The sequence below is a fragment of the Meles meles genome, chromosome 5 (assembly GCF_922984935.1).
Source record: "Meles meles chromosome 5, mMelMel3.1 paternal haplotype, whole genome shotgun sequence".
In the NCBI taxonomy this organism is placed as follows: Eukaryota; Metazoa; Chordata; class Mammalia; order Carnivora; family Mustelidae; genus Meles; species Meles meles.
The window spans coordinates 106,602,556-106,628,240 of record NC_060070.1 but is presented as its reverse complement, the minus strand read 5'-3'; the positions used below and the strand labels follow the sequence as shown (position 1 = coordinate 106,628,240).

Below are 25,685 nucleotides of genomic sequence, written 5' to 3'. Positions count from 1 at the left end.
TTTAAAGATTTGGGGTGCCTGGGTGGCTCAGTGGTTTAAGCCACTGCCTTCGGCTTGGGTCATGATCTCAGGGTCCTGGGATTGAGTCCCACATCGGGCTCTCTGCTCAGCGGGGAGCCTGCTTCTCTCTCACTCTCTCTGCCTGCCTCTCTGCCTACTTGTGATCTCTCTCTGTCAAATAAATACATAAAATCTTAAAAAAAAAAAGATTTTATGTATTTATTTGACAGACACAGAGATACACAGACACAGATCTTAAGTAGGTGGAGAGGCAGGCAGAGAGAGAGGAGGAAGCAGGCTCCCTGCTGAGCAGAGAGCCCGATGCGGACCTCTATTCCAGGACTCTGGGATCACGACCTAAGCCGAAGGCAGAGGCTTTAACCCACTGAGCCACCCAGGCACCCTTGACTTTTGTATATTTTTTTTTAGAAGATTTTATTTATTTAACAGAAAGAGAGAGAGCATGAGTGGGGGGAGGAGCAAGGGGAGAGGAAGAAACAGACTTCCTTGCTGAGCAGGGAGCCCGATGCCGTACTCCATCCCAGGACCCAGGATCATGACCTGAGCTGAAGGCAGACGCTTAACTGACTGAGCCACCCAGGCACCCCTGACTTTTGTATATTAATCTTGCATCCTGCAACTTTGTTATAATTGCTTCTAGGAAATTTTTTGTCAGTTTTTTGGGATTTTTTACATAGATGAACATGTCATCTGTGAATAAATATAATTTTATTTTTTCTTTCCCAATTTGTGTATCTTTTGTTTCCTTACTGTCCTAAGTACATGTATCAAGTACAATGTTGAAAAGAAGTGGTTAGAAAACTCATGCTTGCTTTGTACCTGATTTTAGTGGTAAAGCTGTGAGTATCTCACCATTAAGTATGATGTTAGCTGTAGGGTTTTTTTTGGTTTTTTTGGTTTTATTTATTTATTTATTTATTTGACAGAGAGAAATCACAAGCAGACAGAGAGGCAAGCAGAGAGAGAGGAAGGGAAGCAGGCTCCCCGCTGAGCAGAGAACCCGATGTGGGGCTCGATCCCAGGACCCTGAGACCACGACCCGAGCCGAAGGCAGAGGCCTAACCCACTGAGCCACCCAGGCGCCCCAGCTGTAGGGTTTTTTAAAGATAGTCTTTACCAAGTTCAGCCTATTCCCCCTCTCTTCTTAGTTTCTTGAAGTGTTTTGTTTTGCTTTTGTTTTGTTTTTTAATCATGAATGGCTGTCGGATTTTATAAATTGCTTTTTCTTAATCTACTAATATAATCGTAATTTTTAAAAAATCATCTGTTTATGTGCTTTGTTACATTAATTGATTTTCAAATGATCAATCAGCCTTGCATAAATCCCAGTTGGTGGTGCTACATAATTCTTTTTATATCTTGTTGGATTCAATTTGTCTATATTTTATTGTGGATTTTTACATGAGAAATAATGATCTGCAGTTTTCTTTTTTTGTAATATCTTTGTGTGGTTTGGTGTCAGGATCACTTGGCTTTATAGAATGAGTTAGGAAGTGTTTCCTCTGCCTCTATCTTCTAGAAAAGGTTGTAGAGAATTGGTATAATTTCTTCCTTAAATGTTTGGTTGAATTCAGCAGTGAACCTATAAAGCCCTGGTGCTTTCTGTTTTGGAAAGTTATTACTTATTGATTCAATTTCTTTAATAGATATAGGCCTATTAAGAGTGTCTGTTTCCTCTTGTGTGAGTTTTGGCAGATTGTGTCTTTCAAGGAATTTGTCCATTTCATCTAGATAATCAAGTTTGGGGGCATAGAGTTGTTCACAATATTCCATTATAATCCCTTTAATGTCCATGGCATCTGTCCCCTCTTTAATTTCTGATATTATGACTTATCTTCTTTCTTATCTATTTTTTTTTTTAGGTAGTCTGGCTAGAGGCTTATCTGTTTTATTAATCTTTTCAAAGAACCAACTTTTGATTTCATTGATTTTACCTATTGATTTCATATTTTCAATTTCATGATTTCTGCACTACTTTTCATTTTTTCTTCGCTTCTGTTTACCTTAGATTTAATTTGCTCTTCTTTACTAGTTTGCTAATGTGAAAATAGATGATTGAGTTTTTCTACTTTTCTAATATTTACTTTACTTTCTACTTTTCTAATACTTATATTAAGTGCTATAACTTCCCCTCGAAGCACTGCTTTGCCATATCCCCCAAATTTGGTAAGTTGTGTTTTTATTTTATTTATGTCTTCTGGATTTATCTGTTTTTATAGCAAGTTGAAATTTAACTCTTCCATGAAATCTTTACATGTCATTTACTCAAAGTGATGCAGGCCCTCTTTAATGAACACTGATCTTATGTCAGTGCATTTTTTATCTTTTAATTTTGTTAAAGTTTAAATATTTTATCTTACTTAATTCAACATTAGATTATAAACTTTTCAAAAAGAAATAATAAAACTTATATTCACATTTGTGCAGACATAGAAAATATGTTTAAGAGAAAATAGAAAATATTTCTAAATATAGAAAATAGAAAATATTCAATAATGTATTAGTGATTGGAATAGTTTGGAGTCATAGAATGTGCACTGAGAGTTTCTGGCCAAGATGGTGAAAGAAGCTGACATGGAAAACATCTACTACCCTACTCATATGCAAACCGTGGATTGAAAAATTAGGGGGTAATTAAAATTAAAAGTTAAAAAAAAATATTCAGGTGCCAGAAGGTAAGAGGAGATTTTCAGGACTGCGTAGGAGTGTGTCCTTGTAGCTCATGGGGATTAAGCTGTGGTTATAGAAGACTTAAAGGATGGAATTTAATTCTGTTTAGAGCTCAGAATAAAGGCAGTAGGCCTTGTGGATCTAAAAGTTACTGAACCAGAGCTTCCTTTACAAATATAGTTACCAAGCAAAGGAAATCTCAGTACAAAACCTCAGTCTGTTGGCTGAGGCTGTTAGTCCAAACTCAAATGGCAAACCTGTGATTTCTAGCCTTATAATAGAAATAGGTGTGCGGTCTCAACTCTTGCCTTACGCGTATACAGCAGAAATTCTTAAAGAAGAAAACAGTGAAACTACCCAATAGGTTCAAGAAACATAGGGCACATGAAATCCCAAAATAAGTCAATAACAAAACATTTTAAAACGTGAAATATGTTCAATGTCATTATTACAGCAGTCAGAGTAATAATAGCTAAGGAGCCATTGATAAAAGGAAACTGAAAGTTACTTAAAGAACTTTTAAATGGTCAATGAACAAAATAAGAAACATGATTCACAAAGCAAGAGAAGACATGATAAAATAGAGAGGATGTGGTATGCCTGCGTGGCTCAGTCGGTTGAGCATCTGTCTTTTCACGTCATGATCCCAGGGTCCTGGGATGGAGTCCTGTGTTGGGCTCCTTGCTCAGCGGAGAACCTGCTTCTCCCTCTACCTGCTTCTCCCTCTGCCTGCTGCTCCCACTGCTTGCTCTCTCTCTCTCTCCCTGACAAACACATTAATCAATTAAAAAGAGAATGCTTTGCAAAAGACCCAGATATAAATTCTAGACAATAAAATAAACAGATTAAAATTAAAAAGAAAAACTCAATGGGATGGACAAAAAGGGTGGACCAAATACAACTGAAAAGAATCTGAGTGTATATAAAGGTGGATTTGAGGTGATTACTCAGAAGGCAGCGTCATGAGATGAAGAGAAAAGCATGAAGGAAGGAATAAGAAGTTCCTACCATGTTTAGTCAAAGTTAAGTGTGGATCAAGAAAATGGATTAGATACACTGTTTGAAACACATTTTCTGAGAATTTTTCAAAACCGAAAATGAAATTAATTCTGAAAAGTATAAGCAAAAGTCCTGGAAATAATGTTAGATTATATGTGTCATCTATAATGTATCAAATAAAAATTTCTAAAAAACAAAGTTTTTCAGGAAACTTCATCACCAAAACTAGATACAGAGCATAAAAGAATAGTATTTTCCAACCACTGACAGAAAATAATTATGATCAATTTTCAGTTCAATTAGAGGCTAAATTGTCATTCAAGTCAGAAGACAATAATGATATTTTTCAGACATATAAACAACAAGTTTACCAGCTGCAGACCTTCACTGAAAGAAATACAAAAGATATACTTTAGCCCAAAGGAAAACTGACATAAAAGAAAATAAGGGAATGCAAGACACAAAGATGAATTCTGTATCGAGAAAGTATAATGCTCAAATCTAGATAATTATTGACTTGAAAAGATAATTAGAAGAATATATGGGGGAATGGGGATGGTTAAAATAACATAGACTAAAACACAGGCTAACATTAAAACAAAAACTGAAAATGAGGTGGCAGTTCACGCTAAAGTACAAACATTTTCATGAGGAAGGAGAACTATGGAGGAGTGTCTGTGGGGTGGGCTGCTAGTTTTGAAGAATGTTACACTGTATTGGAATATTTTGAAGTCATTTTGCATATTTAAAGTGTATAATAGAACATCCAGTTTTCAGATTACTACAGAGGAAATAGAAACGTGATCAACCTATTAGAAGGCAAACAATGGGGAGGGTGGGAAGCAACAATAATAGAACAAGAAATAAAAGCAAAGAATAAATATAATAAAATATATGTGCACACTATAATTGTATGTGCCCATATAGATAGATATTTATTTAAAAACAATATTGACTGGAAACAAGTTGCCACAAGATTAGCAGAGAATGCATCACTTTTTGTTTATGAGTGCATAAACAAGTGATAGAATAAGGAAAGATTAAAAATTTAATACCACAAATTGGAAAGAATACACACCAAACAACTAGAAGCCATAAAATGGAATTGGGAAATTGGAAATGTTCACTATAACATTGCTAATGTATAACCTATGCTGACATCAATATGATAAGATTGTTATTTTCTGAAGTTCTCTGTAGTTAAATATTCAAAATATCATTCTCTGAAATTCCCTGTGGTTAAATTTTGTTTCTAAAAATAAAGATGGGGTGAGCAGTCATGCATTCTTGCTCTATCTTTGGCCTCAAGTAAATGGTTTTTTGTTTGTTTGTTTTACCTACTGGCCCTCAAATTTCATTAATTTTAAAATGAGTGAGTTGCACTAAATTGTCTCATTCAATTTTTTTTTCTTTAGAGGGAGGGATAGAGGGAGAGAAAAATCTCAAGCAGGCTCCACACACAGTGTGGAGCGCAGTGCAGGGCTTGATCTCACAACTCTGAGATCACGACCTGAGCCTAAGTCAAGAGTCAGATGCTTAACTGACTGAGCCACCCAGATGCCCCTCTGTCATTCAGTCTTAATACATTGTGCAGAATGTGAATAATATTGAGGATTTAGCATCGTTGAGCCAATTTCACTCAGAGGAATTTGCTCCCCTTTTGCAGAACAGTGTGCACAATTTCTTTTATAGTATTATAAAACCTCAGATAATATACTCTATGACTGTAATTTTTTAGGTGATAAACTACTAAGTATTCATACCTATTCTGACAGTCTCCAACACAATGTGTTGTGCAGGAATGACCTCTGAAGAACTCCCTGCTTGGATACATATAAAATCTCCCCTTCTCCAGTTGCCCCTGCACTTGCATTTACCTCTTCTCTTGCCTGATCCCCACGGAGTCATCCTTTTGGGCTTCACACCTGTCATCTCCCTTTCTGCCTGTCCTATTGCTAGTCAAGGACAGAATGGATAGGGGTGACACTGACAATGGCAAAGGGAAAAAGAAGGATAAGTAAACTTTACACACACTTTTCATTCAAAATCCACTAACTTCTGCTAAATTCCAGGGATGATAACTCTCAGACTACATTTAGTGTCTCATGCCCTCTCTGTAGAGGTCTGCTCCTCAAGCCCAATCTTCAAGGTCTACCTGAATTCCTTTCATGAAATACTAAAGTCTTAGGGAATAAGAAAAGAAGAAATATGATATGCCCATGAGTTTACTAAATCTTCTATCCATTTCTGTATCTTTTGAGTCTCTGCCCAAGTCAGTCTGAGAGAATTCTTGATTTCCAAGTTTCTATCACGCAATTTGGAATTCTGATTGCACTTTCCCATTCAAAACAAAAAAACAAAAAACATAGTAATACAACCTTTGGCAATGTTCTTAGATTTCTTTTAGTTTCTAAGACAATAAATTCTGGCATTCTCAATCTCAGTTTTCTTAGCAGAAAACTGACCTTTTAAAGTCAAAGGTAAATTTCAGTAAGTAGAAGCTACACAGGATTGCACAATTTGTAGAAAAAAGAGAATCTGCCTCTTTAATTAGATGGTACTTATTGGACATGTTTCTCTATGTTCTAGAGAGGAAATAGTGACTAATGTGTACTTTATGATGCAAGAATTGCTTAGTATGCAATGCTCTCTCAAAAGTATAAAATTATATTTAAAATGATTACCAAAAGTAGCAACCATATAAAGCTTCTTAAATAACTTCTTTGACTTTAGATAAATATATATATATATATATTTATCTAAAGTCAAAGATATATATATATATCTCTTTTATCAATATATATATACATGTATATATATATACTTAAAATTTCAAATAAAAATTTTTAAGCCCAATATTCAGATTTTTTTGTTTCTCTTTTGGTAATATTATTCTTTTAGCTTTTATAAACTTCCAAACTTTTATAAAAGGTTCAGTTACTTGAAGGTTTCAGCAGGTATTTGACCGTCAGAGATTTGCAGATCCATGATCATACACTCATAATCAACTTTCTTTACCCTTTGTTATACGACAATATACAAAGGAATCAGACCATATTTTCTTGTAGTGATTTTCATTAAAGATTCATATGAGTGGTATTTTAGGCACAACTTTTTCCTATTTTTTTATTAAATTTTTATTTTTATTAAAATTCATTTTTGCCCATTAGGCAGATGTATCGAAAATATTTTATTGTGTGTAGTCTGATTGAATTCTTTGGTGATTCCTATTATTATATAAAATTGGGAATGTTTATTTCAAATATACAAAAAAGTTGTTCATTTGAAACAAAAACAAATTATTTCTACTCACCTGAGTGGAAACATTGCATGTGTTAATTTTGAATGATCTTTCTTTTAGTACAGAATATGTTGCTAGGTTTGAAACCTAGGTTTGCTAGGTTTGACACTGAAATGAAATAAAATTCTACTGAAGTCTGGTACTCAGCTCCCTCCAGACAACTCATAAACTAACTTGCTTGAGTTAGCTCCCCCTTTACTTGCTTTAATTATGACTCTCTTTCCTTTTCTGTGTATATTCTCATTAAATTTATAATCACTACCCTTCGGTCTTTAGGAGATTTGTGGAGTCCACTGTCACCTGCCGATTCATTTACAAAGTCTACCATTGGCACGCAATGGTGCAAGTTAGTCTCCTTGAGCATTTTCTGTGAGAACTGCCAGTTCTAAAAGGTTAGCCATTTCTCAACACTTCTGTTTTAACTGTCTTATAAATAGACATGGCAAGCCGTGGGATGGGTTTGGGAAGGAGAGGATTAAGTAATCGGATAATCCTGAACTTTTATTGACTGGATGAGAAAACCAAGTAAACCCAGAGAGAGGACATGTTTAAGTTCATGCAAAAAGTGAATACAAACAAGCTTCATCTAGCAATTTTGAAGATACTATATATTTATAGTAAATATATTTAGAGTAACTTTCCTCCATGCAAACATTTGTTAAAGGATAGTTATATCCTTTTAGCTTGTTAGTTTTCTGCTTCTCAAATTTGTATCTACAGTACAGTTTTGTCATATTTCATGATAATGTTCAAGAACTTAATAACATCAAGGAATCCAGCTAAATTAATCCATTTTGAGTAAGCAGTTTTCTCTCTCCCTGTGATACATTCCAAGTTGCTTAAATCTTCTCTGTATCTGGATTTTTCTCCCCACTTCTGAGTAAGTTGAGTGTGAATGATTGAAAAGGTCTGGATACCTATAGGCATCCAGATGGTAGAAAATGGCCTTTGGGCAGACTCATATTATATTGCTATTAAGATGACTAAGTGATGGAAATGAGATACTGTAAAAATGTTCCCTAAGTCAAATTCATGCAGGTTAAAAAGAAAAAACAAACAAAAACTGATGGCAGCTTTTGATTTGGGCCTACACCCACACCTGTTAAAGACAGCTATGGTGAATCCATCTGAAGAAGTTGCTTTTAAGGTGTAACTATCAGTAAAATTAGAATCTTCTTCCAAAGTTGTTTTTCTGATAATTACTTAAAAGAAAAAGACTTACAATCATCTGATTCAGATAGAATATGACATCAATTGGGTACATTTCTTTTCACATGTATGATTGCTTTGAAAACTTAGTTTTAACACTTTGAAAAATACCAAACAAAATTAGGTATTGAAAAATGATCTATAAGGCCTCCAAACAAAAATGGAAACAAAATGTCACTGGCACTTAGAATTTGCATCAATTTTCGGAAGTCTGATTTTTGCCAGGATGGCCAAAATACTATTATTCTAAATATTTTAAAAATAAATACCTTCTCGAAATAACTGAACAAATGAAAAATGTTGGCCAGTCCTTTCGGACTGAGTATTTAAGCAGAACTACTACAACACTGTATAAGAAGACATTACCTTTCACTAAAGTATAATTTGATGGAAGAGGGGGAAAGCTGTTACACACTCCAGCATAGAAAGGGCACGTGTTATTCTAATGAAATGATAAACTCCTGAGGGGCGCCTGGATGGCTCAGTCAGTAGAGCATGCGACTCTTGATCTTGGGGTTGTAAATTAGAGTCCCACATGGGTGTAGAGATTGCTAAAAATTTTTTTAAAAAAACTTAAAAAATATGACAAACTTCTGAATTCTAATTTCTGATCCTCCAAGACTATTTTCTTTATGGCTTCCCACATTAGCACTTCTTTCCACTCTATTTGATAGCAGCTGGACAACCACAGGGAGTATGACCGCAGTGTAGTCAGTGTTCCTAGAGACCTATATTATTCTTCCCTGCTCAATTTGGATTCTTTTTTGGCCTCCTTTAGAAGAAGAAAATTTCCTTATAGCAGTCTTGAAATTTTTAAGTAATTATATACATAAATATGTAAATTAAAGCATGATATTTTGTAATTAGTAGTAATGTTTACTTTCGAATTTCACTACCAAAGAGCCGCTACTAGTCTTTAAAAATAGTGGCAACAATGGAAAAGAGAATCAGACAAAAGATAAATTTTAAGGCCTAACACCTAGTTTTGTAATCTTTCCAAAGCATCCTGAAATCTGTTTTTTAGCTATAAATATGGTATAGATCATTAATTAATTTTGTTTTAAAAATATAGGTGGAAAAAATATATAGGTAGAAATACCAGCATGATAAAACCCAGGAAAACATAGATGACACATGTGAATAATTGCTCTTCCTATAGCACAAAAATATAATGACCTGCATATAGTCCTCTTTTAAATCCATGTAATATAGTGCACCCCTGTAAAATGGGCATTTGTTATGGTTACATGATCTTAAAATACACTGGAAAGCATATTGAGAAAGCTTAAATAAAATGAATGAAGTAATTGCTTGAGATATTTGATCATGTGAATAACAGTATGAATAATTTAGAACTTAAAATACTTTTGCCTCAACAGAATGGGCATTGTACAAATAGCAGACTCATATTTCCTCTTCACTAACCTGTTTCCACATAGCAGTTTTATAATTTTATCATGAAAACAGTGTTTTTCTCCTCTGGAGATTTGAGAGTTGTAAATAAGGAGGAGGAAATAGCAATGATTTCCTCTAGAACTCATTCAGGTTTGCTTAGCACTTTATACTAAATAAGTTCCAGGGACTACAATTACTAAAGACGTATAAATTTGAATGTAGAAGCTGGAAAGAATTGCTGTATTATACACTGAATTTGAATAGGCAATCAAGATGTGAATTGATAACAATCACATTGTTTTCTATAGGAAACTTCCATTTTTCTGTGGCAATCTTAACAGTTATATAACGAAGTAAACACAAGAACATGGTTTGCTCACCAATCAAGCAGGGAGTAGCACTTAGCCAGTATTTCCTCTGACACCAGAGAGCACTCCAAGTGTAGGGAATATCCCAGATTGGGCAGCACTCACCAACAACAGTCAACAGTGTCAATTTCTTCATCTGTGAAATAAATCCCAATAATTACCTGCTCTCATAGCCTACTTTATTTGTAGATACAGAACTACAGCTGATTGAAAAACAGCTGTAAGATTTAAAATAAATATCTTACCCTTGTGTTTTTCCCATTTCTGTACAACAGATGTACATTATACAGCATTATGCATTGCAGCATATTTTTATCTGTTTATTATAAATTGAATCAATCTGCATTTTAAAAATGATAGATTATGAATGTAGTCATACATTATGAATTTGGGCCACCAAATTGTTAGGGTGTTCAAGGGAGATTGGGAGTTTGGACAATCAATTCTTTACCTTCAGCATTTAAGGAATTTTTTTACTTTTATTTAAAAAGATGTGATAGTCCCAGAGGGTTGACTTGGAGACCTAATGGAAGATGTTTTCTCTTCTCTGTAATGCTCTGAGTAATAAGCACCACTCTTTTGAAGTTGTCAGTACCTCAGAGAGAGTAGTTCTCAAATTTTAATGAGTAATACAGATGTGGGTTCCTTTATGTTTTGTAGAGCAGCTTATAATGGAGATTGTTATGTCTCTTATGAGTAAAAATGGTGACTTGCTCATAATAATAACCCTGATTTAACATATAGTAGTTACTCCAATTGTTTGTAAAAATAAGTCTACAAATCTATCATATGCCAGCCTACCTCTCTATATTTATTATCAGTCATCCCATCAATAAGGTAAATAATATTTTCACTATTTTTATTATTGTTATTTTTATTGTTATTATTGTCTCTGAAAATTTAAACATTTTTTTCACTCAGCTGTTCATTGACAAAGGCAGTAATCTAAAAAGTCTGTCCTAAGGGGCACCTGGGTGGCTCAGTCTGTTAAGCAGCCAACTCCTGATCTGAGCACAGGTTGTGATCTTGGGGTCCTGAAATTGAGCTCCACGATGACTCCACACTTAGGGCAGAGTCTGCTTGCTCCTGTCGCTCTCCCGCTCCCTCTGCCTCCCCACCGCTATTGCTCACGCTCTGTCCCCCTCTCTCTCTCAACAAAACAAAACAAAAACAAATAAAAAAACAAAAAACCCCACAAACAAACAAACAAACAAAACTCTACCCAATTCCAAATTTTAGGCAGTATTTTCCGGAGCTATACTGTGTTGAGCAGATACTACTCCTGCCCAAAGAACTAGATGGTGGATGAGTGCGAAGCATGATGGTGGTAGTGAATGAAGTCAGAAATCCAAAGACTTATTTGAAACCCTTTATCACAATATTCATTTCTGTGGAAATGGGAGATCATTAAAATATGTATATACTTAAGAATCCAGGAAAATGGTGGTTAACCTGTGGCCCATTTGTGTTTCTCCCAAACTTTTGTTTCTAGATGACATGCTTCACGTTCTTAGCTTTGACCCCCACCTACTTGCTGACAACCCCAAAAAGTCCTGCTTCAGATTCTCTCCTGACTTAGTTCCCATCCTACCTGATACCAAGAACTTCCCTGATCAATGATGCCAGGTCCCTGCTGCCTCATGAGACACCCTCCCTTGAAGACTCAGGTCGCTCTCTGGTTTGCTGCAGCTCCTTGACGGCAGTGACTTGGACCTGAGCAAGGGCAGCACCACTCTTTCCTGGGTTAATGTCCAAATCTGCATTCTGAACTTCCACTTGCGTGCTGTCCATCTCGTCTCCCAGCATGTGTACAGTTGGTACATCAGGATGGGGTTCTAAACCTTCGTAGTCCATTGTCTTATGTAGCACTCGTACTCTACTGACAAACAGTGCAAAACAAAAAATGAGCGAACAAACAAACAGACAAAAATCCTCAGGGACTCTTTTGCCTACAGGAGTAACTTTATATTCCTAAGAAGGACATTTGCACAATCTGTTTCCAGACTAATTTACCAAGCTCATTCCTTGCTCCACCTAAGCCCACCCACTCCCACACCACCGTCCAGCAATGATTAGTACTTCTTACACAGTTCTTTAAAAAACCAAAATACATTGTGCCTTTGGATAGGCAGTTCCATGATGATCTTTGCCTCTTTTCGGTCACACAGAATCCAGCCCACATGTCACTTTCTTCCTCAGCTGTAATTCCTGCATACCCTTGGACTTCACCCTATAAACCCATTGTACTTTTGTGTAACACCCAAACACTTTTCACAGTTATTTTTACATAAATAGCTACATTTTAATCATTATTAATAATTCCTAAGTAATTATAGACATATCATTTAATCTAAGTATCAGTTTTCTAATTTTTAAAATGTCAATAATATTATTACCTACTTTATAGGTTTGTGAAGATTGGAGATGTAATACATGCAAAACAAAAATCTAGTACACAGCAAGTGCTCAGTGAATGTTCCAAGTAACATAATGTGCTTACCTCTATTAAAAATTTTATTACTACACAAAACTATGACTTTCTTGGAGAAAAGAATATTGATCTTTATAACTGCAAGAGATCTCTTCATCCTGGCATGTAGTATGTACTCAGTACATTCTTACAAATTATTGAATTATTATTCCTTAATGTTTCTATGTCATTCATTTTAAACCTTGGTGTTGTTTTCTTTTCTTTTTTTTTTTTAGAAAGTTTGTATTATACAAATATCAATAGTAAATTGGATAATATAATTACTAAGCACTGATTTCAAACACTTTGGACCCCACTGCACATGACGTATACCCTATAAAATAGCATCCACTCAACTATTCTGTATTTTGTTAGAAATCTTAGTGATTACTCTTCTAGCAAGCTAATTTTGCAAGTACTAATACAACTAATTCAATTAAAAACCTACATGTTGTTAGAATCACCACATTACAAAAAAAGATGCTCATTTAAGTGAAAGAATTAAATAGCCTAACATTACTAATAACAGTTTTAAACCCAATCCCGCGGTATTGCCTTTGGTTTAATTAATCAATTCTATTAATGGTTGACCACCTTACTCCCATTACCCATACGGAGTTAAGGAGTGTGGTCTAATTTCAGCGACAGAAAAACAATGAGTGGTTATTAAATACATAGAAAGTGTTCTTCCCCCCCTTTATTTCTGAGCTTGATCTGTCCGTCTGGATACCATGCTGCTAGGCTGCAATAAACAGGTCATTGCCCCATAACCGCTTTCCTACTTCTGCCATGGTCTCCATCCTCCACAGGGCCTACTCTCCGTGATCCTTTTAAAGCTTATGTCATATTGCATTTCTCCTCCATTTAAAATTTTCCAGTGATTCCTACTGCACTGGGGATAAAGCCAAAAGCTGCTCCAGCCACTCTCCCTGATGTTCCATAAACATCACAGGCCTATTCCCACTTCCAGGCCTCTGTCTCCGTGTTTCTGCTCCCATAAAGCTCTTCACCCAGATCTCTTCATTCGCCACCTTGAATCTTAGCTCACATGTGGCCTCATGAGGCCTTTCCTGAGTTGAGCCTATTTAAAAATTGAAATCACTACGACCTTCTTCAGAATTATCTATTTCCCTCCCCTGTTACATTTTTAAGTATAGCACACATATCACATCCTTAATATTTAATATTGTACATGTCGTCACACATTACTTACTTTACTTTTTTATTTGTTTATCGCTATTGCACCACAAAAATTTTAGCTCACTTCAGGCAAGGATTTTTTTCAATTTAGTTCACTTCAGAACTCCTGTGCTGATAATGTTACAGGGAGTCAATAAATAAAGAAAATGCAAGGATAATTTTTTAAAATTAATTTTATTTTTTCAGTGTTCCAAGATTCACTGTTTATGCACCACACCCAGTGCTCCATGCAATAGGTGCCATCCTTAATACTCACTACCAGACTCACCCAACCCCCCACCTCCCACCCCTCCAAAATCCTGTTTGTTTCTCAGAGTCCACAGTCTCTCATGGTTTGTCTCCCCCTCTGATTTCCCCCAACACTCTTCTCCTCTCCTTCTTCCAATGTCCTCTGTGTTATTCCTTATGCTCCACAAGTAAGTGAAACCATATGATGATTGACTCTCTGCTTACCTTATTTCACTCAGCATAATCTCTTCCAGCCCCATCCATGCTGCCCTCTTCTTTTCACTACATCTGTATCTTTGGGTAAATACCCAGTAGTGCAATTGCAGGGTCATAGGGTAGCTCTATTTTTAATTTCTCAAGGAATCTCCACACTGTTTTCCAAAGTGGCTGCACCAACTTGTATTCCCACCAATGATGGAAGAGGGTTCCCCTTTCTCTACAACCTGTCCAACACTTGTTTACTGTGTTTTAATTTTGGTTATTCTAACTGGTGTAAGGTGGTATCTCAATGTAGTTTTGATTTGAATCTCCCTGATGACTAATGATGATGAACATTTTTTCACGTGTCTATAAGCCATTTGTATGTCTTCTTTGGAGAAGTGTCTGTTCATGTCTTCTGCCCATTTTCTGATGTGACTATCTGTTTTTGAGTGTTGAGTTTGAGGAGTTCTTTATAGATCTTGGATATCAGCATTTTCTCTGTAGTGTTATTTGTGAATATCTTCTCCCATTCTGTGGGTTGCCTCTTTGTTTTGTTGACTGTTTCCTTTGAAAATGCAAGGATAATTAAGCTAAATTATCATGTCCCAAGTTTTAAGTTATCATCTATTTCTATTAATGTATAATAATTAACATATCGTTTCTACTTGGAATTGAATTAATGAATAATCAATAATAAGTTGAATGAAAGTTGTGGATAGATGTAATATTAAATAGCATATTTGTATAACTTTAGTTTTTGCTGATTTTTTAAAAATATTTGTTTGTTTATTTATTTATTTGAGAGAGAGAGAAAGCAGAGTGGGAGGAATGGAAGGGCTGAGGGAGAGGGAGAGAGAATCCCAGGCAGACTCTTCCCTGAGTGAGGAGCCCAACTGAAGATCCCGGGACTCTGACATCATGACCTGAACCGAAATCAAGAGTTGGTTGCTTAACTGACTAAGCCATCCAGGTGCCCCAGTTTTCATTGATATTTTAATGCAATCCAAGAGTCCCAGTTTTTATAAGTTAAAGACTTAAGAATGTTTATCTGACTAGACATATTTATCTATATAAGAAGAAAAACACTAAGAGTAAAAGATATTAACAAAATCTTAAGATCAGTGTTAAATTTCAAAAATTCTAATGCTTGAGGGCACCTGGGTGGCTCAGTGCGTTAAGCCTCTGCCTTCGGCTCAGGTCAGGATCTCAGGGTCCTGGGATCGAGCCCCACATCAGGCTCTCTGCTGAGCAGAGAGCCTGCTTCCCCCTCTCTCTCTGCCTGCCTCTCTGCCTACTTGTGATCTCTGTCAAGTGAATAAATAAAATCTTTTTTAAAAAAAAGATGCATTTAAATTAAAAAAATAAAATTATAATGCTTATCACAGTTTAAGGGTGAACAATAAAAAGGGGTATCTAAAATTTTTATTAGATTTATTATAAGTGATAAAAACTTGAACCTATTTAAAGTAGACAGTTTGATATTTTAACATATGCCTACATCTGTGAAACAGTCACTAACTCAAAACAGAATACCTTCAACACCCACAAAAATTTTCTTATGGCCTTTTGTAAAAATCCTTTCCTCCCATAGCTCACTTACCAGGGATCACATTATAGATTAGATTGAGTTAAATAAATAAACCAATTTGAGGAGAATTGCCTGCTTATCAATATTGAGTCTTTCAACCCATATCTTAGCATATCTCTCTATTTATTTAGGTTTTCTTTAATTTCTCTCAACAAAGTTTTGTAAATTTCACTGTATAGGTCTTTCACATCTTTTGCAAGATTATTATCTTTCACATTTTTGTTCTGTTGTAAAGGATATATTTTTATATTTTCAATTTCTAATTGCTCATTTAATACACAAAATGCAATTTTTGTATGCATTTTATATCTTATAGCATTGCTAACTTTACTCATTAATGGCTTCCTTAACTTTTTAGAAAATTACATTACATTCCTTACATAGACAAATATATCATCTTCAAACAAAAGCTCGTTAGCTTTTAACATTCCAATTTGAATGCCTTTTCTTCTCCTTGCCCTATTCCATTAGCCAGAGCCTACAATATAACATTGAGTAGAAATGGTGTAAACAGACTTGCCTTTTCCCTGATCTTAAGGAGAGTAATTAATTCAGCTTTAATCATTAATATGAAATTAGTTGAGGTTTTTCATAGATACTTTTTGCTATGTTAAGCAAGTTTGCTTCTATTCCTGTTTTGCTGAATTTTTTGTTTTATTTTATTTTATTTTATTTTATCGGTCAGAAAAGTGTCCCATACTCTTCATAGTTCTGAAAGAGTTTTTGGAGAGTGAGTATTTCTTTGTAATTGGTAAATTTCATCAGTGAAGATATCTGAGCTTGAATTTTTCTTTTTGAGAAGGTTTTTAATCTATAAATTCAATGTCTTTAATAGACAAAATGATATTTGAGCTATTAAATATATCATCTCCAGGGAACTTTGGTAGCTTTTGTCTTTGAAAGAATTTGTCCACTTCATAAAAGTTGTTGGCTTTGTTGGCATAGAGTTGGCTATAATATATTTTATTAAACTTTCAACATCTGTAGAATCTACAGTGATCTTACTTCTCTTGGTTCCAGTATTAGTAACTCATGTCTTCTCTTTTTCTCTTCATTTTATTTTTCTAATTCTTAGTTATTTCTGTTCATTTTGGATAGTTTCTGTTGCTGTGTCTTCAAGTTTTCCATCTTTCTTCTGTGGTGTCTAATCTGTCCTATCTAGTACATTTTTCATTTCACAAATTGTAATTTTCATCTCTAGAAATCCAATTTTCAGTCTTTTATTTCCTTCGTGTCTACTTACTATTTCACTAAATGGAATATAGTTCATAGCAACTATTTTAATACTTTTGTAACATTTACATAAATTCTGCATCAGTTTCAATTCAGTGTTTTTTTTTTCTTTCCTGATTATTGATCATATTTTATTGCTCCTTTGCTTGACTGGTAATTCTTAATTGATTGCTAGACATTATGAATCTCATCATAATAAATGCTGGATTTTTTAATTACTGTAAATATTCTTGAACTTTATTCTGGAATGCTCTTAAGTTACTTGTAAACTGATCCTGCTGTGTCCTGCTTTTAAAAGTTTATTAGGGAAGACCAAAACACTGTTTAATCTAGGGCTAATTATTCCCCACTACTGACACAAAACCCTTCTGAGCTCCCTACGCAATATCCTTTGAACTCAGTTTTTTAGTGTGGTTTGTCAGCCTCCACTCCTGGTTCCATATGAACAATACAGACTGTTCCCAGGAGTCTTTTCTTGTGGTTGTTTTCTTGGCCCTGATAGTTTCCATTTACACAGGCACTATAAAGAACTCTCTTGAATACCCAAAAGGGATTCTCCTCAGATTTTCAGAGTCGTCTATTTTTGTAGCTCTTCATTACTCTTTTCTGGGAACTCTAGACTCCTTGGTCTCCCTGAATTCTTAATAGTATCTCTGTAACTCAGGGAATTTCTGGACCATGCTTGGATTATTTACTCCTCTGTGCCATGGCTTGGAGACTTTCTCAAGACAGTATACTCTAGAGCTTACCCCATTTGTTTCTCATCACTCAGGGATCACTATTTTAAATTACTTGAAGTCCAGTGTTTTGAAACTGTTGGGTTTTTTCTATCTATCTATCTGTCTGTCTATCTATTTCTACTTTTGTGTTGCTTTGTTTTGTTTTCAGATGGGGAGGTAATTCTGTTTCCAGTTACCCCATCTTGGTTTGAATCAGAAGTTTCTACAAATAGATTCTTAAAAATTATAAACAATAGAATAATGAATAGGCTGTTCAGAAAAGAGGTGTTCATAGTAGTTATTAAAAAATATTCATTGTGAGATACAATTTTTTACCCATATAGGTGGCAAATAAAAAAAAAACAGATGATGACTTAAGTATTATTAGTAAAGTTGCAGAAAATAAGCATTTAATATCCTGTTGATAGATAGTTGTGTGAATAATACAAGCCATTTTGAAAAGCCTGGCTGTGTGCACTAAAATTTTCTTAAAAATAACACATCATTTGACACAATAATTCCTTTTCAGAGAATTTAACCTTGGGATGAAAAGAAACCATGTAATAAAATGATAATCATAGCATTGTAGTGACGAAACAGTGGAAAAACATAAATATCCATAAATAGGAAAATGATCAAATGTATTAATAAATCACATGTATGCTATGAAAACTTATGGAAAACTAATTAGCTACTCTACAAACATTGAGTTCTGTTTCATTGACCCTGAGATATGGCCATGTTCAGTTAAAAGAGAAACTTGCCAAGCAATATGAATAATAATAATATAATAATAATAATATTTTTAAATAGAAAAAAATAAAAGAACCGTAGAAAAAGTGAAAAGATAAACCCTATCCTATTTATTTTGACCTTCAGGAGGATGTGTTGAAGAGGTGTCATGGAAAGGTTATTGACTTTGTAAAAAAATTATTAATATTTTTTTTAAAGATTTTATTTATCCATTTCACAGATAGAGATCACAAGTAGGGAGAGAGGCAGGCAGAGAGAGAGAGAGAGAGGAGGAAGCAAGCTCCCTGCCAAGCAGAGAGCCGGATGCGGGGCTTGATCCCAGGACCCTGGGATCATGACCCAAGTGAAAGGCAGAGGCTTTAACCCACTGAGCCACCCAGGCGCCCTATTAATATTTTTATCATATTACTTGCTACACTAAATATTCCTTTAAAAAATAAAAATAACAATTTAAAAATCCCAAAATGTTACCAACCACTGTCCAATATAATTGCTGAAATATACAGATACATATTGAAAGAAAATCAATAAAGAAGGCGACTTTAATGTGTATGTAATGAAATGCAAGAATTTAACAGAAATATACTATCTGTCTAAGATCGCAAGAGAAGTTACCTCGTTAAATGAATGATATAATAACACTTACTGAGAGGTACCATTTAACATTTATTATAAAAACAAGGCACTGGAAATGAAAGGGATATCTGATAGTACTTTAACATATCCCATAGCTTTGGTCTGTGTTGCTCATTGCCCAAGGATATTGCCGTGCAATTTAAGATGAGACTAGTGATTGGAACTAATAATCTGGTATTTTATGTCTTTCTTGTTTATTCATCTTTCCTAAATGAATCGAATTTAAAATTTTTGTCTTGAAAATTTATTTCTTTTAAACTTTTCTTTGTTTTTTTAATATATCTGGTTTGGAAATAGGTAATGCCCCTGCCATCCCTCTCCACCCCCACACCTCCCCCCCCCAGAAAAAACCCGTTTGGGTTTATGTTGACATTTTACTAATTTTTCCTTTTATGGAATAATTTGCATGAGTATCCTCTTTCTTTGTAAGTGTTTCATTTTACTTTTCTTCCAACTTCATTTATACAAAAACTTTTTTAAAAAGATTTGGTTATTTTAAAGAGAGAGAGAGCATCAGCATAAGTGGAAATGGCAGGGAAAGGGAGCGAGAAGCTCAGGCAGACTCTGCACTGAGCACAGAGCCCTGATACAGGGCTGGATCGCATGACCTTGAGATCATGACAAATGGAAACCAAGTCAGGTGCTTAACCGATTGCACCACGCAGGGGCCCCATGCAAAACCTTTTAAAAGTCACTTTTTGTTGTTATTTTATTGGTCTTCCTTAGACTCCATTTCATGCAGATGATATCATGTTCACCAAGTCTAAATAAACTAGCTCTGGCTGCGGACTCTTTAAGGATTGGAGCTTTTCCAGATACTCAGTTAAGAATAAGCTGCAGACTTGGTTGTTGGCTAAATGTACTTAAAAATAAGCAGCCTGAAACTGACTCATGGCTATGAATCTTCCTGAATTCGTCAGATCAGGGTTTGCCTACACGTTCTCACCCAAAGCCTTAACCTTCCAAGGATAAATATAGCCAAAACCAGATTTATTGTATTTCATAATTTACTGTAGTCCTAAGATTCTCTACCACTTTAGAAAAATAAAGGATAAAATGCATTCACATACAATCAACACCTGAGGATTTCTTTTTACCTAAAATTCTTCTAAGAAATAAAATGATATAACAGATTTGCCTTATCATTTCAAATACGTGGTACATCAGAATAGGGGATCCTATAACCTGCATGGGAAAAATAATAGCTAACATTTATCACATGCTCAGTGTGTGCTAGACACCATCTTAAGCAATTTACATATGTTTATTTATTTAACCCTCCCAACAGCCATACTATTTTGTTTATTACTGTTATTAATCTCATTTTATAGATTAGAACATTTACGCCCCATAAGGCTTAGCATTTACATTTAGCCACACAGATAATAAATGTTAATGCCTGAATCTGACCCAGGCAGTAGGACCACACAGTCACATTCATAATTGCTACATGATGTTGCCTCTCCAGAGTCCAATAAAGATCATTTTATTTTTTGCTCATAGTTTTAAAACTTAACTCTTCTAAATATTGGCATGGCACCTAAAAATCTCATGAAATCAAACAACTAAATGCTATCACTGTACAGTAATGTTACAATCATGTTTTTGTCTCCTTTAACTCTTTGGGTTTTGTATCATTTTTTTTAAGTAGAAATTGATTTTTGTTCCAACTCAAAATACATAAAAATAGATTTTTTTTTTCACACCACTGTTAGAATTGTGAAAGGGAAGAGAAAGGTACTGAAGTGATATTCCACCCATACAAGCCTCTGAAACACACAGTGATGGGATCCACACGGAAAATACCAGTCTTACAGCCCCTAGAGAGAGGGAAGGTCTTTTCTTATTTCTTAGTTAGGTCATAGTTTTCAAAATTTGGAAAGGTGTGTGGATGTGAAGGGCCAGAGCAATCCTGTGATTTATGCGTGGGGGCTGTTTCTCCTCAGCAGCTGCCACAGCCCGGTCACTGATACATGGGAAAAAAAAAAAAAAAAAAAAAAAAAAAATTTGGAAAGGTGTGATGGTTTAGTAGTTTTTCATTAGATCTTAAGCCACAGTAAACAGGACCAGAAATCATTCATAACAAGGAAATTAGACCAAAAAAACAACCTTTTAGAAGAGAAGACTAAATGAAAGATCACATCGTAGTCATATTTCTACAAATAGACATTATGCAAAAACTAGCCAGTACATCAGAGCTGATGTACTGGGAAAAAAGTGTGTGTGTATTGGGCGGGGGGGGGGGGGGGGTCTTATGAGTTGGCTGGTTTACATGAATAATTCTGACATAACAGTTTCATCTAATCACACTGTGAATTTAGATCTCATCAAGCAGTCAATTTCCAACGTACTGACAAATGACTATGGTGTCATTTACTGCCCATATTGTCATAATGCAAGCTATTCAACCCCATCTCTCCATGCCGAGTCACACTTCTGCTGCTCTTGCTAACCCTTTCCTGACTTCTTTAGATATCTTTTGTATTTCTAAACATTTTTGCACAATCACATATTTTATGTAAACCTCGGACTGCTATGTGTTCTGCTTTTCTATTTACTGGTCCTTGCCCTCGGTTTTCATTGTCTTTGTAAGTGCATACAGTCATGTACACATAAATGTATACTGGCCAGATACACAAGCCTGTAAATGAACATGTGTAAGAATAGCATGTGGTTACCTAGACACTCCCAATATCGGTTGAGTTGTCTTCACATCTGCAGAAATGGAGTCAAGTTTTAAATCCATCTGGAGATAAGAAAATAGATAGTTGAGAGAAGAAAGATGACTTAGCCAAACTAGAGCTTAGAATTCCTATTTCCAGGCCCAGAAAGTATCCTATCCAATTTATACATGTATTTATATCACCTGCTAGCTAGTAGCAATTTATTAGTCAAACAGCTGCCGTACACGTTGTACAGAAGTGTCAAACACACACGTCCTCCACCACCACCAGTAACACCACCACCAGCAGCAGCAATAACACCGGCTTGGCAGCAAGGGCATTGTGACGTCCTTGGATTTCCTTTTCTGTTTTCAGAAATAACACAGTGGGGGTTCCTGGGATGCCTCAATCAATTGAGCGTCAGGCTTCCGCTCAGGTCATAATCCCAGGGTGGTGGGATTGAACCCATGTCAAGCTCTTTGCTCAGTGGGGAGTCTGCTTCTTCCCCCACTCTGCCCCTTCGCTGCTCATTCTCTCTCTCTCTCTCTCTCTCTCTCTCAAATAACTAAATAAAATCTTAAAAAAAAAACACAAAACAATGATTCGGAAGGACGGCCCCCATACACCCCATGATAATGTGGAGATCAAAGGACTTGGAGCTCTGATTCAGAAATCTATGGTCTTTTGACTGCAACATGCTTAATTTCTGAATAGGTCCAGGCTGACAGGTTCTCAGAACTGGAAGAAAATAAAAAAGGAGTACTTTAACTGGGATAAAGATGAGGAATGTAAGGCATTTAAAATGTTTTTACCACGAAATCCTGGTTGTGATTTGCCTCACATTCATCATTTAACCTTTGAGTCTGCAAATGGGGTTAATAATCTTCCAACCCTCCATCATTCACCGAGGTGCCATAAAGATGAATTTGGTCTGCTCCTGATGCACTTATGGCTCCTGACAGATTGGCAGTGCATAACAGAGGAGCTTTCAGTAGCCTCCTACTTCTTGTGATGAGCAAAGAAATAATTGGTAGCACCATGATTTTTGAAGCTTGCATAAATTATTTCACCTTGATGAATATTGTCTTTATTTCCTAGCATCATGCTATCAAAATAATACCCTGATTGATATTTTAATAAACTTGATTCTGAGAGCAGTTTTAGGTTCACCATTACGCATTCCCCCAAGCAATAAATAAAGGCTTTATTGCTCCACATCCTTGTCAGAATTTAATGTTATCAGTGCTTTGAATTTTTGTCATTTTAATAGGTACATGGCCAAAAATTGTTTAACTAAGAATTACCCAATGGTATATGATGTTGACCCTGCTTTCATATGCTTGTTTCTAATCTGTATTGTCTATTCATATTTTTTGTTCATTTTTTAATCAAGTTGCTTATTTTCTTATGATTGAGTTTTGAGGACCCACTGTGTGTTTTGGATAACAGTCCTTTATCAGATGTGCTTTTGCAAATATTTTTTCCCAATCTGACTTGTTTTCTCATTGTCTCAAAATCCTGATTGATTTTTTAAATTTACCCTGCATTATTTTTCAGATTACTTATTAGCTTTCAAATCAGTATTTGCATTTGATTCTGACCATAAAACTTCTTTGTAGGGGCACCTGGGTGGCTCAGTCAGTTAAGCGTTCTACTCTTGATTTCAGCTCGGGTCATGATCTCAGGATCTTTGAAGAGAAGGCATCTGCTTGTCCTTTTCCCTCTGCTCCTCCACCACTCTCTCTTTCTCCCTCGCAAATAAATAAATAAAATCTTTAAAAAAACAAAACAAAACTTTCTTTGTAAAGCTTAGTTGAGCAGGAGTTGGCAATTCTTCCAGTATTTATTGGTATGTGTAAATGTAATTACATTCTAATCGGATAAAACAGAAGATGAGGTAGCTGGGAAGTTTGCTGGAGTCCCAGAACTTCAGTTGTGTTGTAAATATTTTAGAGAAATAGCAAAAGCGATTTGGTGAGAGTTGAATTCCCTGCCTTCACACGCACACCTTCTCTTATATAAACATCAATAATTTAGAACAATAAAGGTCTTTAAAATAATAAAGTTACACAAGTATTGTTTAAGCTTTTTGGAAGAAGACCATATGAAAATCCCTCATATCAAAGTCTGAGTCTCAATATGGCTGACTTGCAAGGATCAAGCTATTTAAGTTGAGAATTAAGTGTATTTTAGAAACCCATGAAAATCAGACCTCTTGGAAGAATGTTTTTGTTTGTTATAAAATCAAGATTTGGTTATGTATTTCTAATCTATAAATTGTCTGGAGGGTGATAAAGGAAAGAGAACCATAGATCTGCTCTTTACTTACTGATGCTTTGGAAGCAATATCCGTGATAGTGCTGAAGACAGCCAATTAATGGCTTTTGTGGTTTGCTAAATGCCTGAGTAAAGTTGAGGTGTTTAATAACCACAAAAGCCCTTTACCGCCACTCGAGTCCTAAGACTGCAGGAGCAATTCATATTCTAGACCAGCATTAAAGCTGGTACAACAAACCAGAGTGTAAATCTCTTTTTAAAGCATTTTCTTTCTCCTCCAGATTAGTTGTTGGTACTATTTTTTAATTTCTTTTTGTTTCAGTGACTTTGCTGTAAAGAAGTACATGAAATGAGAAGGTTTGCAAAGCAAAATATCATTTGAGTATGTGTTTTGTGAAGAAATTATTACATAAAGAGACAAAAATATAGCCATATTTCCATGTGCACACAGCACCCGAATCATCTGTATTTCGATGCTGCAGTAGGAAAGTAAAAATTCAGTAGTCTGTCCTCTTTTTGATATCCATGGCAGACTTCTTCATGAGGAAGTCTTGTGGAGATAGCTTGGGCATTATTTAAGTGGATTATTTTGACCACTTTTTCATTTTCTACAGAAATAGAGTCAGAAATGACTTGTTCAAAGGCCCGAATCTAGTTTAAGAGCAAAACTTGAATTCTGCCCTCATTCCAACCTTCATTGTCTCAGGTCCAGATGGCTCTAAAAGTCCCCTCCGGTAATTGAATTTCTGTAGAAGAAGTGAATGACATTCCTCTGACTTCAATCCCTCATCCACATTCCTGAGTGATCCTTCCAAAATCTGTCCATGGCGATGCTATTCTGTGAGTACTCATTATCTTGAGAACACAAGCCGCCACTCTCCCAACCTGCATTCTCCACACTCCCTTCTACTGGTGCTTTAGAGAAATTGCTTTATTGACTATTTTACCCCATCACTTTTCTGCCATGACTTCATATGTGCAAATCTTCCTGGATTGTTCTTTTTCACCTCTACCAAATTTCCACCTTTCCATCCCTAAATGCCTTCATGTAAGGGCATTTATATTCCCTCTTATAAGGAACAGACCATGTCTTTTGCATTTATTTATTTATTTATTTATTTAGTAAGCAAGGTGCTTAAAGACAAACTATTCATATGGGATAGAATCACATCACACTTTAAAAAACCCCAATTTAAAAAGGCTCCTTAGGGCTCCTGGGTGGCTTAGTGGGTTAAAGCCTCTGCCTTCAGCTCAGGTCATGATCCCAGGGTCCTAGGATTGAGCCCCGCATCAGGCTCTCTGCTCAGCAGGGAGCCTGCTTCCACCTCTCTCTCTCTGCCTGCCTCTATGCTTACTTGTGATCTCTGCCTGTCAAATAAATAAATAAAATCTTTAAAAAAATAAATAAATGAAAAAATAAAAATGAAAGTCTCCTTGTTTACAAATAACGTTTGCTTTCCTTTTTTAAGAATAGAGAGAGATGAGGGAAACACATCCACTATCTTTCCCATGCTATCTCTCTCTCTTTAATAAATCTTATAAATAAATAAACTACTGGTTATTTCACCTCCATTTAAATACTACCTACGCCATCTATTATACTTAGAATAAAGCCAAGAAGAGCCAGCATGATCTACCCTCCGCCTACTTACCAGACCTCTCTCATGCTCACTAAATTCTTGACATATGTGCGCTAGAATTCTGTCTGTTCCTTAAGGAGACTCAGCTTCTTCTGGGCTCATGGCCTTTGCGTT

At 35.5% G+C, this 25,685-nt stretch overlaps 1 protein-coding gene and 1 non-coding gene across 2 annotated transcripts in view; both read left to right on the top strand.

Annotated features, from left to right (window-relative positions):
• The window catches only part of KHDRBS2 (KH RNA binding domain containing, signal transduction associated 2), a 635,142-nt gene that overhangs the window by 355,732 nt on the left and 253,725 nt on the right, over positions 1-25,685 (top strand). The gene's annotated exons all lie outside the window — the stretch shown is intronic.
• On the top strand, positions 20,850-20,968 carry LOC123942947. The gene has a single exon (XR_006818567.1). It is a non-coding gene; the product is annotated as a small nucleolar RNA SNORA84 (small nucleolar RNA).